Genomic DNA, 13,624 nt, shown 5'->3' with positions numbered 1-13,624 from the left:
ATACTCTTACTGTAACTGTGTCCTCATTGCCCAGGTCATCCTTGTTTACGTTATCAAAGGATTCCAGGATCAAGCTGCCAAGGAGCATGGAGAGAGCCTGAACTGTCACAATGTGCTTTCATTCAAACTGGGCAAACTTTTTTTTAAATTTGAATAATACCATTAATATTTAATTATGCTATGCACAAATTTAGAACTATAATGTACTCAGGCTAAAGATTGCTGCGCAGGATCTCTTGGTTTCTTAATAACAGATGCATTTCTTTTTTTATAGCTCAGCTATCATGTCTTGATCATTTGCTGAAAAGACCTCTACTCTCTCTGTTACATGTTCTTCTAATCTGTGATAATGAAACAAACTCTATATTTTCCTAGATGTTCCATAATTTATACTAATAAAAGGCAAAGCCCTCACTGACTGACTGACTGACTGACTCACTCACTGACTCATCACTAATTCTCCAACTTCCCATGTAGGTAGAAGGCTGAAATTTGGCAGGCTCATTCCTAACAGCTTACTTACAAAAGTTGGGCAGGTTTCATTTCGAAATTCTACGCGTAATGGTTATAACTGGAAACTATTTTTCTACATATACTGTAATGGAGTTGAGCTCGAAAGCCGTGGGGGGCGGAGTTTCATGTGACATCATCACGACTCCACATAATCACGTGAACTGACTGTCAACACAGTACGTAGAAAACCAGGAAGAGCTCCAAAAAGCGCTGAAGAAAACATGCATGATATAATTCAGAAGGCAGCAAAACAATAAGAAGCAAGCGAGTGATATATACAACCATATTCATGAGTGCTGCTACTTCGGAAACAAAGCACGGTGTAAACCTAAAGTTTAAATTAAGTTCATAGACAGGCTGCTGCTGGCGTTTGTCATGCCCACGGGTAATGTGGGATACAAGTTTAATGAGAGGACGCAGGATATAAACGAGAGTTTTGATCACTTTATAACTAATTTAAAATTGCAGGTAAAGGGCTGTGCTTATGCAAATTCCGAGAGACTGTGTTTGTGGGGGGATTGACAGTTAAGGCGGGTGGGGGAGTCACGTCATCATCTCCCCTCCCATTCACCTCCCATTCACCTTATTTCGCTCTGAGCTGCGCTCCGCAGCTAACGCAGTGTTACAACTTTGTGACGCTGCCACCAAATACTCACAGAAAAATCCACAAGTTAATACACACGCTGTCTCTAGAGTTTCTCCACACTGAATCCTCCAGGCACTACTTACAAAAGGTTACATTGACAATCGTGTTATTTTTAAAATGTTTCCTTTTCTTACCATTTAATCACAAGCAAAGGAGAACTTCTGTCAATGCATGATTTCCTGGTACACCGATTACATTGATCAGCGCATCCTGATTCATTTTACCCTCGCGCCCCCTTGGTTTGAGAAGAAGTATGAAAAAATATGAGGTTAACACAGAAAAACAGATCACCAATTGAAGCTTTATGAATAATCGATTCGCCATCAATAATTGTTTTGGTAAAGCCATACTCAGTGTAATCCTCCTTCCATTTTATAATTTTTCCGCCAGTAGCCATGATTAAATGAACGGTAAAAAAGTAAGAGCGAAGCGAGGGCGATTTATTCAGGCAGGCAGGCGACAGCTCGAATTTGGATATAAGTGGCTTCTATTTAGTCGCCAGAAATATCTTTGTTAGGAATGGAAGTTGAATTTAGTCTTTACATTTCTATAGTAAAGAAAAAGTTATGCAATGATGACTACATTTAACTATATAAAGTCAAAACTTGTATATATAAAGTCATTCGCGAATATATAAAGTCAACACTTGATTATATAAAGTCAGCGCTGGAATATATAAAGTCAAAACTTGAATATATAGCCTAAAGTCATTCCCAAATATATAAAGTCAGCATCGGGATATATAAAGTCAGCGCTGGAATCTATAAAGTCCAATCTTGAATATATAAAGTCAGCGTCGGAATATAGGCTATAAAGTAAGCGCTGCAATATATAAAGTCAAAATTTCAATATACAAAGTCAGCGCTGGAATATACAAAGTCAGCGCTGGAATATCCATCCATTTCCCAACCTGTTGAATCCGACCACACGGTCACGGGGGTCAGCTGGAGACAATCCCAGCCAACATTGGGCGCAAGGCAGGAACCAATCCTGGGCAGGGCACATGCATCATTTTCAAAACATTAACCGAACAGTTGGTTCCTGCCTTGTGCCCTGTGTTGGCTGGGATTGGCTCCAGCAGACCCCCGTGACCCTGTGTTTGGATTCAGCGGGTTGGAAAATGGATGGATGGATATATATACTGTATATATATACTGTATATATATATATATATATATATATATATATATATATATATATATATATATATTGTGAAGGATGGCCGGCCGTTTATCCCGGCCAATACCCCCAAGCCGCCAGGTGGAGCCCTCCTTGCAGCATGGAGGTCCCCAGAAGACCAGCAGGGCATTATGGACAATGTGGTTTTTATGCACAGCCCAGCTGGATGCCATGGGGGCCACAAGAGGGAGCTGCAGGGAGGACCGAGGACTTCTTTGTACCCTATGACCCGGAAGTTCGTCATAGGAAGAGCGACGGGCTTCCGGGTTGAAGAGAAGAGCTTTTACCTGACCCAGAAGTGATTGAGGATCACATGGACTGGGGATTGAGAACACTTCCGGGTCAGGGAGTGTAAAAGGACTGTGGGAGCTCCCAGACGGCGAGCTGAGCTGGGTGGAAGGGTGGCAACGCGTCTGGGAGCTGGAGGATTGTTTATTGATTGTATTGGTGTGATTTATGAGTATAGTGGTAGAGAGTGTGCTTTGTGCACTGTGGAGATTTAATAAAGTCAACATTTGGACTTTTATCTGGTGTCTGGAGTCGTGGACAGGGGTTCAAGGGAGCGAGAGCACCCCCTATCACAATATATATATATATATATATATATATATATATATATATATATATATATATATATATATATATATATATATATATAGATATGACAACAACATTCATATCAAAGACAAAACAATTACATTAACAATCATGTTACGTTATTTTAAAAATGTTTCCTTTTCTTTTTCATAACTTCTTTAACACACTACTTTTCCGCTGCGAAGCACGGGTATTCTGCTAGTACACCATATATCCCATCAGTTTCACACTTAAAGTCACAGGAACTCACTCTACAGATATTACACTCTCCTCTATGCTTTCTGAACTATGATAGATGTTATTGACAATCACTTCTCTCTGCTGCTTGTGAGCAGGTTCATAATCATGGATTCCATTAGCGCATCTTGAGTTAACAAAACACTTTTTGCTTATGTAACCGACTGATCTCCAATAGGAAAACAAGACTTATTCAAGTGAGGCTTACTCAACTCATCTTAATTTCTTAAGTGAGCTTTGTGAAATACCACCCTGAAATCAAGTTGGCAACTATATAATGAGGTCATATGGGGTTCATGAACACATGACTGGGTTGGCATATAATGTCAAGGGGCAGGGTCAGTGGTTCTTGGTAGGCAATTTGGGACACAGTAAAATGAATCCTAGAAACGTTGCCAGATGACTAGATTCTTTTTTGGAAATGCCAGACTTTGTACTTTTCCAGTTTGAATTGTAATGAGTTTTCAATCTGTGACTTTTTTTGTATTTATAATCACACCTGGGTTTTCTGGGCTATAGCTTCCTCTGTTTATCTTTTCAATTTTTCATGCTCATTTTCAGGGTAGTTAAAATAGGCTGGTCTCGGTTTTGGCTGTTTCAGCAAACTGTTGCTAGCTCAAATCAGATCAAAGTATTTAGTTTCTTATTCTTTCAACTAATGTTAGTTTTTTCTGTGTATTGCTTTTTGGTTAACTTTTTCTCCATGGTGTGCCACAGTCCAGACACATCCGTAGCATTTTATACACTTGTAAACCTATATTTCTATGTACAATATGTGATACAAATGGATGACTGCCTTTCTTCTGTCTAGTATTTGTGCAGCCACCCAATTCCTCACTATTGTCAAATACCACCTGGATTCTGTTTTGTCTGCTTATTCCTTGTCTCATTTGTTCTGTTTTCCTTCCTTCATGGCAGAGGATATTGGTCTTAGATAAAGTTCTGTTTTATAACCTAGCATGTCCTTCAATGTTGAGTTCTGGAATGTCTCCATTTTAAGACTATCGTGTCTATAGTGCAAATGTCTGGTTAAGATGCTTGGTTTTCTTGACACATCTTAAAAAAATAATAGCATCATATAAAGGCGATTTGCTAGTTATGACCCCTTCATTAGTTTTGACTATGATTTTGGCTACATAGACGCAACATCAAATATCTCATGAGGGAAAAAAAAGTACATTTTTTCTACCTAAATGATCTACATTGTAATAGGAAAGGATTTTAAAATCTTCAGCTCATGCTTCAAATATATTATTTGCAGCTTATTATTTATGAGGATTCTAAAATTCCAACAACTAGTAAGATCCAAGTAAGTAAGTCCAACCATTGAGTATGAGGTGCACAAAAATTCCACTCTCTTTATTTTTAATGTTATAGTAAAATACAAAGAGAAAATACAGAAAAAGGAAAGATTTGGGCATTTAAATATCTGTTTTAAACATCTACAGTATATCTTTGGTACATTTCTTAAGTTGCTGTTTATGATAATATGTATGTTGCATTATATATTGTACATTACAAAATCCATTAATATACACAGGACTATGTACAATGATAAGCACAGTCAGAAAACTTTATTATTTCTTACCTCGCTACTTAAAAACACACTGGTCTTATTTTACAGTTACATCAGAATTATAGCAATGTAGCAGAGATGTTTCATTTACATGTACACCTTCAGTTCATAAAAAGCAGATTACTGCTAACTCCAAAGTTTGGTGCAAGCAGAGAGAGGAGAAGCCATGTTTACTCATAAGAAACAACAAGAGAAGCTGATTGATCAAGGTAGAAATATTGCCAAAATAATCAAAAAATGCAAATAATTATTGACTTAAACTTGTAGTTCTAATTAATGGACTTTAATTAAAACCCTATAATTAACTATAACTTTTGAAATTGCCTTACAGTGTTAAGTATTACTAGGTTACAGTACATATTGGTTAGGTTTGATTAAAGGTTGTAAATTGTTAATATTGTGTAAGTGAAAGCAACTGTGTGAGTGAGCTTGCCCTCTGAAAGGATGGTGTCCTGCCTGATTCTTGTTTTGTATCCAATGGTATTGAGAGGCTCTGGCTCTCCACTACCCTGTTTATGAATACATAAATTAAGAAGATGAATTAATTCCTCTTTTTCTTCCTCTTCATCTTTTCTCTTCTTTGTGGCATATATGTGCTTGATCTACCTTCTCCAAACAGCTCGATCCAACACCTCACCAGTCAAGCCCTTTTCCTTCAGATCTTTTTTTACTTTGACCAACCACTTCTGCTTTGGCCTCCCTCACTTTCTCTTCCCCTGTACTTCCATTCCCTTCACTCTTTTGCCAAAATAATCATTATCTCTCCTCATCACATATCCATACCACTTCAAACTAATTTCCTGTACTTTCTTAGATATCTCTATCACCTTTCTTGTACCTCTGATTGTTTCATTTGTCATTCTCAAGTCAAGTCAAAGTCAAAGTGAACTTTGTCATCTCAACCATATACAAGTATACAGATAGGCAAAATTGTGAAGCTCAGGGTACACAGTGTAACAACATGAAGTGCAAATAATAAATTAAAAATAGAACTAAAATTTAAATTTAAAATTAAAACACAAACAAGACAAGACATTATGCAAAGACAAGACAAAGAAGTAGCAGCAATATTGATGTGTAGTTAGCAATATGAACATTGATGCAATGTATGGTATTTGCAATCTAGATACATGAATATAGTCAATAGATATGTAATATAATAAATAAATAGGTATAGATAATACAGAAATTATCAGTGTATGATAATAGTAGTTTAAGACATGTGTAAACAATGGCAGGTCAGAATGTTTCACAGCAGAAGGATATCAAGAGTGTCAAAATACTTAAAGGTTAGTATGAGATTTTCAGCTCTTTACTACATGCACATTAGTCTTTGCAGGAAAGTGTTTTTAGAGGTGGTTGAAACAGTGTGGAAGATCCCAGGTGGCAGCATGGTGTTAAGGAGTCTGACAGCTTGGGGGTGAAAACTATCCTGCAGCCTAGCAGTTCTGGCTGTGATGCTGCAGTATCTTCTCTTGGATGGCAAAAGTGTGAAAAGTCCATGTGAGGGGTGTAAGGGGTCTTGCACAATGCTGCAGGCCTTGTGGACACTGCGTTTATAAAATATGTCTTGTAGTGAAGGGAGAGGCACCCCAATAATATTCTCTGCTGTCTTCACTATCCTTTGCGGGCAGTTGCGGTCAGATATGTTGCAGTTGCCATACCAGACAGTGATGCAGCTGGTCAGAACACTCTCAATGGTGCCTCTGTAGAACATGGTGAGGATGGAACGGGGAAGACTTGCTCGCTTCAGCCACCTCAAGAAGTGTAGTCTCTGCTAGGTTTCTTGTTTAGTGATGAGGTGTTATGCGTCCATTTAAGTTCCTCAGTTATGTACACACCAAGGAACTTGGTACTCCTAAAAGTCTCCAGATCTAAACCGTTGATGTTCAGTGGGATGTGGGCAGGATGTGATTTTCTGAAGTCCACGATTATCTCTTTTGTCTTGTCGACATTGAGAGATTGATTGTTGTCTTCACACCATGCAGACAGCCGTTCCACCTCATCTCTGTATGCTGTTTCATCATCCCTGCTTATCAGTCCCAGCACTGTATTATCATCCACAAACTTGATGATGTGGTTGGTGTTGTGCGTGGCTGTGCAGTCGTGAGTCAACAGGGTGAACAGCAGTGGACTAACCACGCAGCCCTGTGGCGCTCCAGTGCTTAATGTGATGTTTCTGGAAGTGTTGCAGCTCATCTGAACTGACTGGGGCCTCTCTGTCAAGAAGTCCAGGATCCATTTGCAGTGGGTGGTGTTCAAGCCCAGCCTGCACAGTTTTACAACCAGCTTTTGAGGGATGATAGTGTTGAAGGCAGGGCTAAAGTCTATGAATAGCATTCTGACATATGTGTCTTTTTTATCCAGATGTGTCAGGGAGAGGTGAAGGGCAGAGCATATGGTATCCTCATCTCATTATTCTCATTCAATAGCTCTCCCTGCATACTTACTTCTAAATGCTGATCATCATTAAACCTCAAGTATTCTTTCTTCTTCATATTTATCTTCAGTCTCCTGACTTCCAAAACCCTTCTCCATTCTTCCAGTTTCTTCAACACCTCCTCTTATCAACAAAAAACATGGACCAGCGGGATTGTTCTTTTATCCTGTAAATGATTAAAGATCCTGGATGAGGGAAATCTGATTGTTGCAGTTACTATATTTATCAAACAAAAATATTCAGGTCATTTTGGGGATCGAGTAGTCTCTTTTTTCTTTCTCATTACTTAAGAGAGAAGTGCCTTCCAAATCTCATTTCATTCCATTTTTCTTGTGTGATGTATACAAAAGAAAGTAGATGTATGAAAGTGAGCCCATTTACCTGTCAGGGATTTGTCCACTCAAGAAATCAGAAATAAAATCTGATAAACAATTATTTCTTGTCAGAATATCTCCAAAGACTGGCATAAAAGGAGCATATAACAGATTTAGCTTAGCCATTTCATGAAAGTGCTTGAACTATGCAACAGTGAACTCCCTGACATGATTTTCATAACTTTTCAACTGCCTTGATGCTGTATTTTCTCTTTTTTATTGATTATTTTTAGTTTCTGCTCTGGTGTTTATATTTTGAAGTTTAGAAGAGTTAATGTCAGCAGGGCATGTCACAGGCTCTGTCACCTTTAACATTTAATATACTAGACACCATTCCTATAAATTTACTTTGAAATCATGGCACTCTGGCTGGTGGCAGGGGGCTATAGGGTGGAGACCACAGGAGGTAGCTCATCTAAATAGCAAAACGAAAAGAGTAAAGGTTTTGTCTTTCAGAGCATTAGAAAAATTCAGTTGAGTAATGGCCATTCAGCCCAACCAAAGACTCACCAATCCTATCCACAAATCTCCTCCAAAATAACATCAATGCTAGTTGTGAAGGTCTTTAAAGTCGCACTGTCTACCACACAACTTGGTAGCTTATTCCATGTGCCTGTGGTTCTTATTTGGTTAGAGAGTTTGAGGGAAGAAAAGAAAAAAAACTATTTAGAGCGAAGCAAACAGTAGTTTCTAAGGTAAATCAGAGTCACTGAAAAAGTCAAATTTAGGGCATCGTGGGAAACTTGGGAGGTCCTAAGCTTCTTCTTGATCACCCAAATTACTGATAAATGGTGTCAAAACTCAATCCGGACTATTTTCTAGTGTAACTCCTAGCTGGTGGAACGAGTTGCCCACCTCCTTTACAAATTCTGGTTCCCTTAATTTGTTTAGGAAGCATTTGAAGCCTCTCTTGTCTGGTTTCTCTCTAGCTGATATTTGCTGTTATGTTTTGTAACCTATAGGAACTAACTTGTATTTTGTTCTGAGCTCTTCACTAGCGATGACCAATTTTGTAGCCTTGTCCTGTAACACTTCTTTCCAAACAGAGACTCCAACTGATGTGTACTAGACTCTGTTGACCTCTTTTCTTTGTTGCTTTCAACAAAAGCATTTCCTTTGCAACAGATGTAATTGTAAATGTAAGACTAACTGATCTGCTTCATTTTGGCTTTAGGAAATTGATAGGGTTGCACTGAACAACAGAGGGCCAGTTTTTGATAATCCAGCACAATCACACCAAATAGTGTCCTTTGTTGTCTTGATCCTGTGTTGATGGCTGTGCTTGCCCACCCAGCTGTAGTGTCTGTGCAACAATGCGAGGCACGATCAGTCTGTTTGGTCTCTGCAGTCTAAATGATTGTTATGTTGAGTGTGTCCTGTCTTTATAACCAGGCAATTCTCACCCTAGGCAGTGGGTGCCTTTTCCCTGTCTTGTCTATGCAGCTGGTCTTCCCACATTTTCCACCTGTCTGGTACCCTAAATTTTTAGTCATTTAATTCAGATGTTTACGTCTTGATGTCTCATTTATCTCAGTGTGATGGAGGGTTGACAATTACTGGGTAAGAGGTATTCATCTAAAATGAATAATTTTGTATATGTAATGAAATTGTCATGCTTTATGGTATTATGTTGTTTATTAAAAAAAAAAATAAAACCCCAGAAAATTAACAACAAATCTATATGTTTGCACTAGATAAAATCTGGACATGAATAAAATACTACTATTAGAATATCACTTGTTTTAGTAGCAGAAAACACTGACATGCTAACCCTTCTTTTAAAGTTTATAATAAATATTTTAAGAAATTTTCAATGATTAATATGGTGTTGCATCATTTAATCACATTATTGAAGAAATGTGAAAAGGGGACACTGCATTAAAGATAACTTTAAAATCAAAAAGAAGAAATTGTTAAATTACCATTTTATCAAACAGCCATGCATTTAAAAAGATAACATATATTAAACCACTAAATAACCTTGACTGATTTAAAAAGGTTAATAAAGTAATTCTTAAAAAATGTAGGCATAAATACTAAATGAAGAGGTGAACGCTCACGGGCTTGTCCGCCTCTAATGCTGCCTTATTAACTTGTTAAAAAACATGGTGCCTTATGTAGGTACCATTGGCTGTTTAATTACATTACGTATTGTAATTGTTCTTATATTGGTTTAGTGGCCTTTAACCAACTTAATTAATGATTCAGAAACATTTTGCACGCAAAAATAACAAACTAGATAACAGTCGTTTCTGCTGAACCCACTGGAATGGGCAAATTTATTTAATTACGGAGAACCAGAACACTTGTAATAAAACGAACACATACCAAACAGCTGCTTTGACAGTCACAGACGGAAGTCCACTTTTCTGGCTTTTCGCTGATCAAAATCGTTGATAAGATCCTCGTAGTCCAATGTTCAGGCAAGTTCCTTTTCAATTCACAAAATAGCTAAACTGCACAGTCTGTTTTGCGACATTGTTGATCGTAGATAATTTTTGATAAGTTTCAACTTTGAAAAGCTTCTTTCCACACTTGCAACGGTCACAGGAATTGTCAACATAATTCTGTACGCAACAACAATGTTGGGAAATGAATCTCGAATGGGACAAATGTACCGAAGACACTCTTGAGCTGTATTGATGTTATCAGGAACAAATCATAGTCGTTCAATGCCCGCAAACTCTTCAAGTTGTACAGAAATCCAAACATTGAAGAATACTCTTCCAGCTGTTGGAATCTTTTTTCCATTGAGGGAAGTGCTTGATCCACTATCCATAAGAAGTATCCTGTTCTGATGGCCTCCTCCAGCGAAAATGTTGATTCGTTACTCTCATAATTGAATTGTTTTTTCTTGCGTCTTGACACTTTGTTCCTTGAATTTTTGATCTACGTTCATTTCGGATGCAATTTCCTTTGCTATGATCATAGCATCGGAGAATCCGGTTTCCCGGTACTTTTTCAAAAAAGTAACAAGGCCTTTGATTTGCTGTATTGCCACATTGAGCTGCATGTCAGCAGATTGCAAAGTTTTGCTGACAGCATTCACAGCAAATAAAATGTCATACCATATGATTAAGCTCAGAATAAACTCGAAGCTTCATAGCTCATAGTTTGCAAAACATTCGGATTCACTTTTCACTAGGGATCATTGGCGGTGTCAGTGACAGTCAACAGCGCCTCCCTGACTTCTTTTGTCTAATAACGTAGCGCTTTCACACTTTCAAGGCGGCACTCCCACTGTGTTTCTGACAGTAATTTTGTAGTTATGAAAGGCATGGCTTCTTCCAAAATTTTCCAACTTTTATCCGTCGCAGCAAAACATTTATATATTATCTCTATGACACCAAAAAACGTCACTGCTTGGGAGTTGCATTTAGCCATGTCTCCTAAAACAAGGCTAAGATTATGGCAAACCCACGGAGCGTAAAATGCTTAACTATTCATGCGAAGAATGTGCGCTTGAACTCCTTGGTGCTTTCCCGTCATGTTCGCACCATTGTCGTACCCCTGGCCATGACAATCAGCGATGTCCAGACCAAGGTTCTCCAGCGCAGCTAGTAGAGCCTCTGACAACCCCTTTCCTTTTGCGTTGTCCACATCTAGAAATTCGATGAAGTGCTCCAACACCTTCACTTCTGGATCTGATACATCCACAAAACACAATATAAGGGACATCTGCTCTTTGTGGCTAACATCAGGCGAGCAGTCAAGGATGACAGAAAAACATTTAGCAAGTTTATTCACTTTATCAATAATTTTCCCTTTTACTGCTGGCGCCATCAGATCGATAAGCTCGTTTTGGATCTTATGCCCGAGGTAATGGTAATGAGCCTCGGCGTTCTTAATTTGTCGAAGATGTTCTTGCATGGTTCGATCGAACTTGGCCAGCATCTCAACTAAGCCTAAAAACTGACCGTTGTTCGGAGCATAAAGTTTCTCCATTCTCCCATGAAATGAGCTGTTGTTTTCGGCAAGGTACTGTACAATCGCTAGAATTCTTGTTAAGACTTTTCTAATTTGTTCTAGCATCATGTTATCTATTGCACTACCATTGGACATTCTCAGAGCTGATTCCAACCACGCTGTCACGCATTTAGCGTGATTTGCAGAAACCTCATGCTGCTAAAGTTTATCGCCAAGATGCTTCCAGTCGCAGCAGCCTTCGTTTGCTAATTGGCCTCCAGTAGCTGCCATGCCAAACAACTTACAAGGAAAGCAAAATATTCTCTTTGGTCTTGGAATAACTTAACCATCGCCTATCCACTGTTTCTCCATTCAGCATCCTCTGTGTAAAAAAATTATTTGAAAAATGTCTGTTACCTTCATTCTTTGGGTATTCAAAGTCATTTGGTAACCTGATTGGACCCTTTTCCACTAATATGTTACGCACATCAATACTAACATGTTCCCAATTACCTGGATCATAAATGTCCTCGAACAGTGTGCTCATTTTTTCAAGAAGAGTGTCAGAAGAAGTACGCAGATAAATTCTTCCAGTTTCGCTTCCACTTTCACAAGACAGGTACTCACTTTCTGCTGTGTCTGTTTCAATAACATTGTCACCAGAGAGAGGTGCACCAATTTCCTTGCTGCTCGTGGGCAGTAGCACATCATTACAAGAGGGCGCTGAAGCACTTTCATTGCCAGCTAGTTTGCTTTTTTCGTTGGATGCACAACTTGGTATTAGAACTTGGTCAGCTGTCACATCACGGTGGTCGCTCACGGACAAATCCTCATCCCCGTTCTCAAGTTTTTGGCATTTATCCTCTGACATTATCGGTACAACAAACTTGTTCAGAAATCCCTTTTGCATCTGAATGAAATCTTCTTTATCTTTGAGTTTCTTAGCTTTCACTACCCCACATTCGTATTTATTTAATCTGTCTCTGTCCCTGCCACTCATGGCAGTCACTGTTATTCTTTGCCCAATAAACGAAAAAACAGAAGCAAAGAAATTGAAAGACACTCGCACTAATCATAATATTACGTATCCATGTCTCACTATGCAAGGTCCGAATTCCAAAGCCAAACTGAGGTGCTATAAGCACAAGGTGTGCGATAGGAGCTATTTATTGGAGGCGATGACTCAGAGGCGTCCGTTAGGAACACCCTGCCGAGGACCACTCTTTTCACCCAAAAGCAAGAAACATGATTTCTCACTCTATATTTTGACAAGAAAGAAGAGTCAAGATAAGGCCATTTGGAGACACCTGCATGGTATTACCGTTGCCTTCTTTGCTGACCCAGTGTAAATCTGAAACTGAAGGGCGTAATTATTATGGTATATTGAAATCAAAAATGTTGTGCTAAGAGCTTTCTTGGTTATTGGAATAGATGCCAGGAAAGGCTTCTAAAGTAACAAGTCCTCATTTATGAGTGGTTTCCGAAGAAATCCACCACGTACCGTATTTCAGTCTATAATGGATATGAATGACTTGCAGAGGCCCCGCATTTTAGTATGATGAGCTGACGGTGACAAAAGAATCTCCTGTCATGAGGCCCCCATCAGGCGTGGGGACTGGGGTGATTGTTCTAATTGTCAAATTGTTCCATCATGGTGTGGATGGGGGGAGAAATGGAGTAGGGGTTATTCTGAAGGAACAGTATGTCAAGAGTGTTTTGGAGGTGAAAAGAGTGTCAGGCAGAGTAATGGTTATGAAGCTGGAAATTGGAGGTGTGATGATGAATGTTGTTGATGCATATGCACCGCAAGTTGGATGTGCAATGAGTGGAGGAAGATGCACACAGGTAGATTACATCCTATGCAGAAGAGATGATCTGACGGAGATTGAAGACTGCAAAATGGTGGCAGGGGAAAGTGTAGTTAAGCAGCATAGGATGGTGGTCTGTAGGATAACTGGAGATCAAGAAGAGGAAGAGGTGAGGGTGGAACCAAGGATCAAATGGTGGAAGTTGAAAAAGGAAGATTGCAAGGTTGAGTTTAGGGAGGAGGTGAGACAGGCACTGGGTGGCAGCAAAGAATTACCAGACAGCTGGGAAACTACAGCAGATGTAGTAAGGGTGACAGCAAGAAGGGTGCTTGGTGTGACATCTGGAAA

The 13,624-nt window shown here is 39.0% G+C and overlaps 1 pseudogene; it reads right to left on the bottom strand.

The window, feature by feature from the left end:
- Positions 1–7,217: 7,217 nt before the first annotated feature.
- On the bottom strand, positions 7,218–11,624 carry LOC120526624 (annotated as a pseudogene).
- Positions 11,625–13,624: the final 2,000 nt, after the last annotated feature.

The sequence above is a fragment of the Polypterus senegalus genome, chromosome 3, assembly GCF_016835505.1.
Source record: "Polypterus senegalus isolate Bchr_013 chromosome 3, ASM1683550v1, whole genome shotgun sequence".
Taxonomy (NCBI): Eukaryota; Metazoa; Chordata; class Cladistia; order Polypteriformes; family Polypteridae; genus Polypterus; species Polypterus senegalus.
Note: the sequence above shows the minus strand (reverse complement) of the source record. Positions and strands in the feature narration are given on the sequence as shown.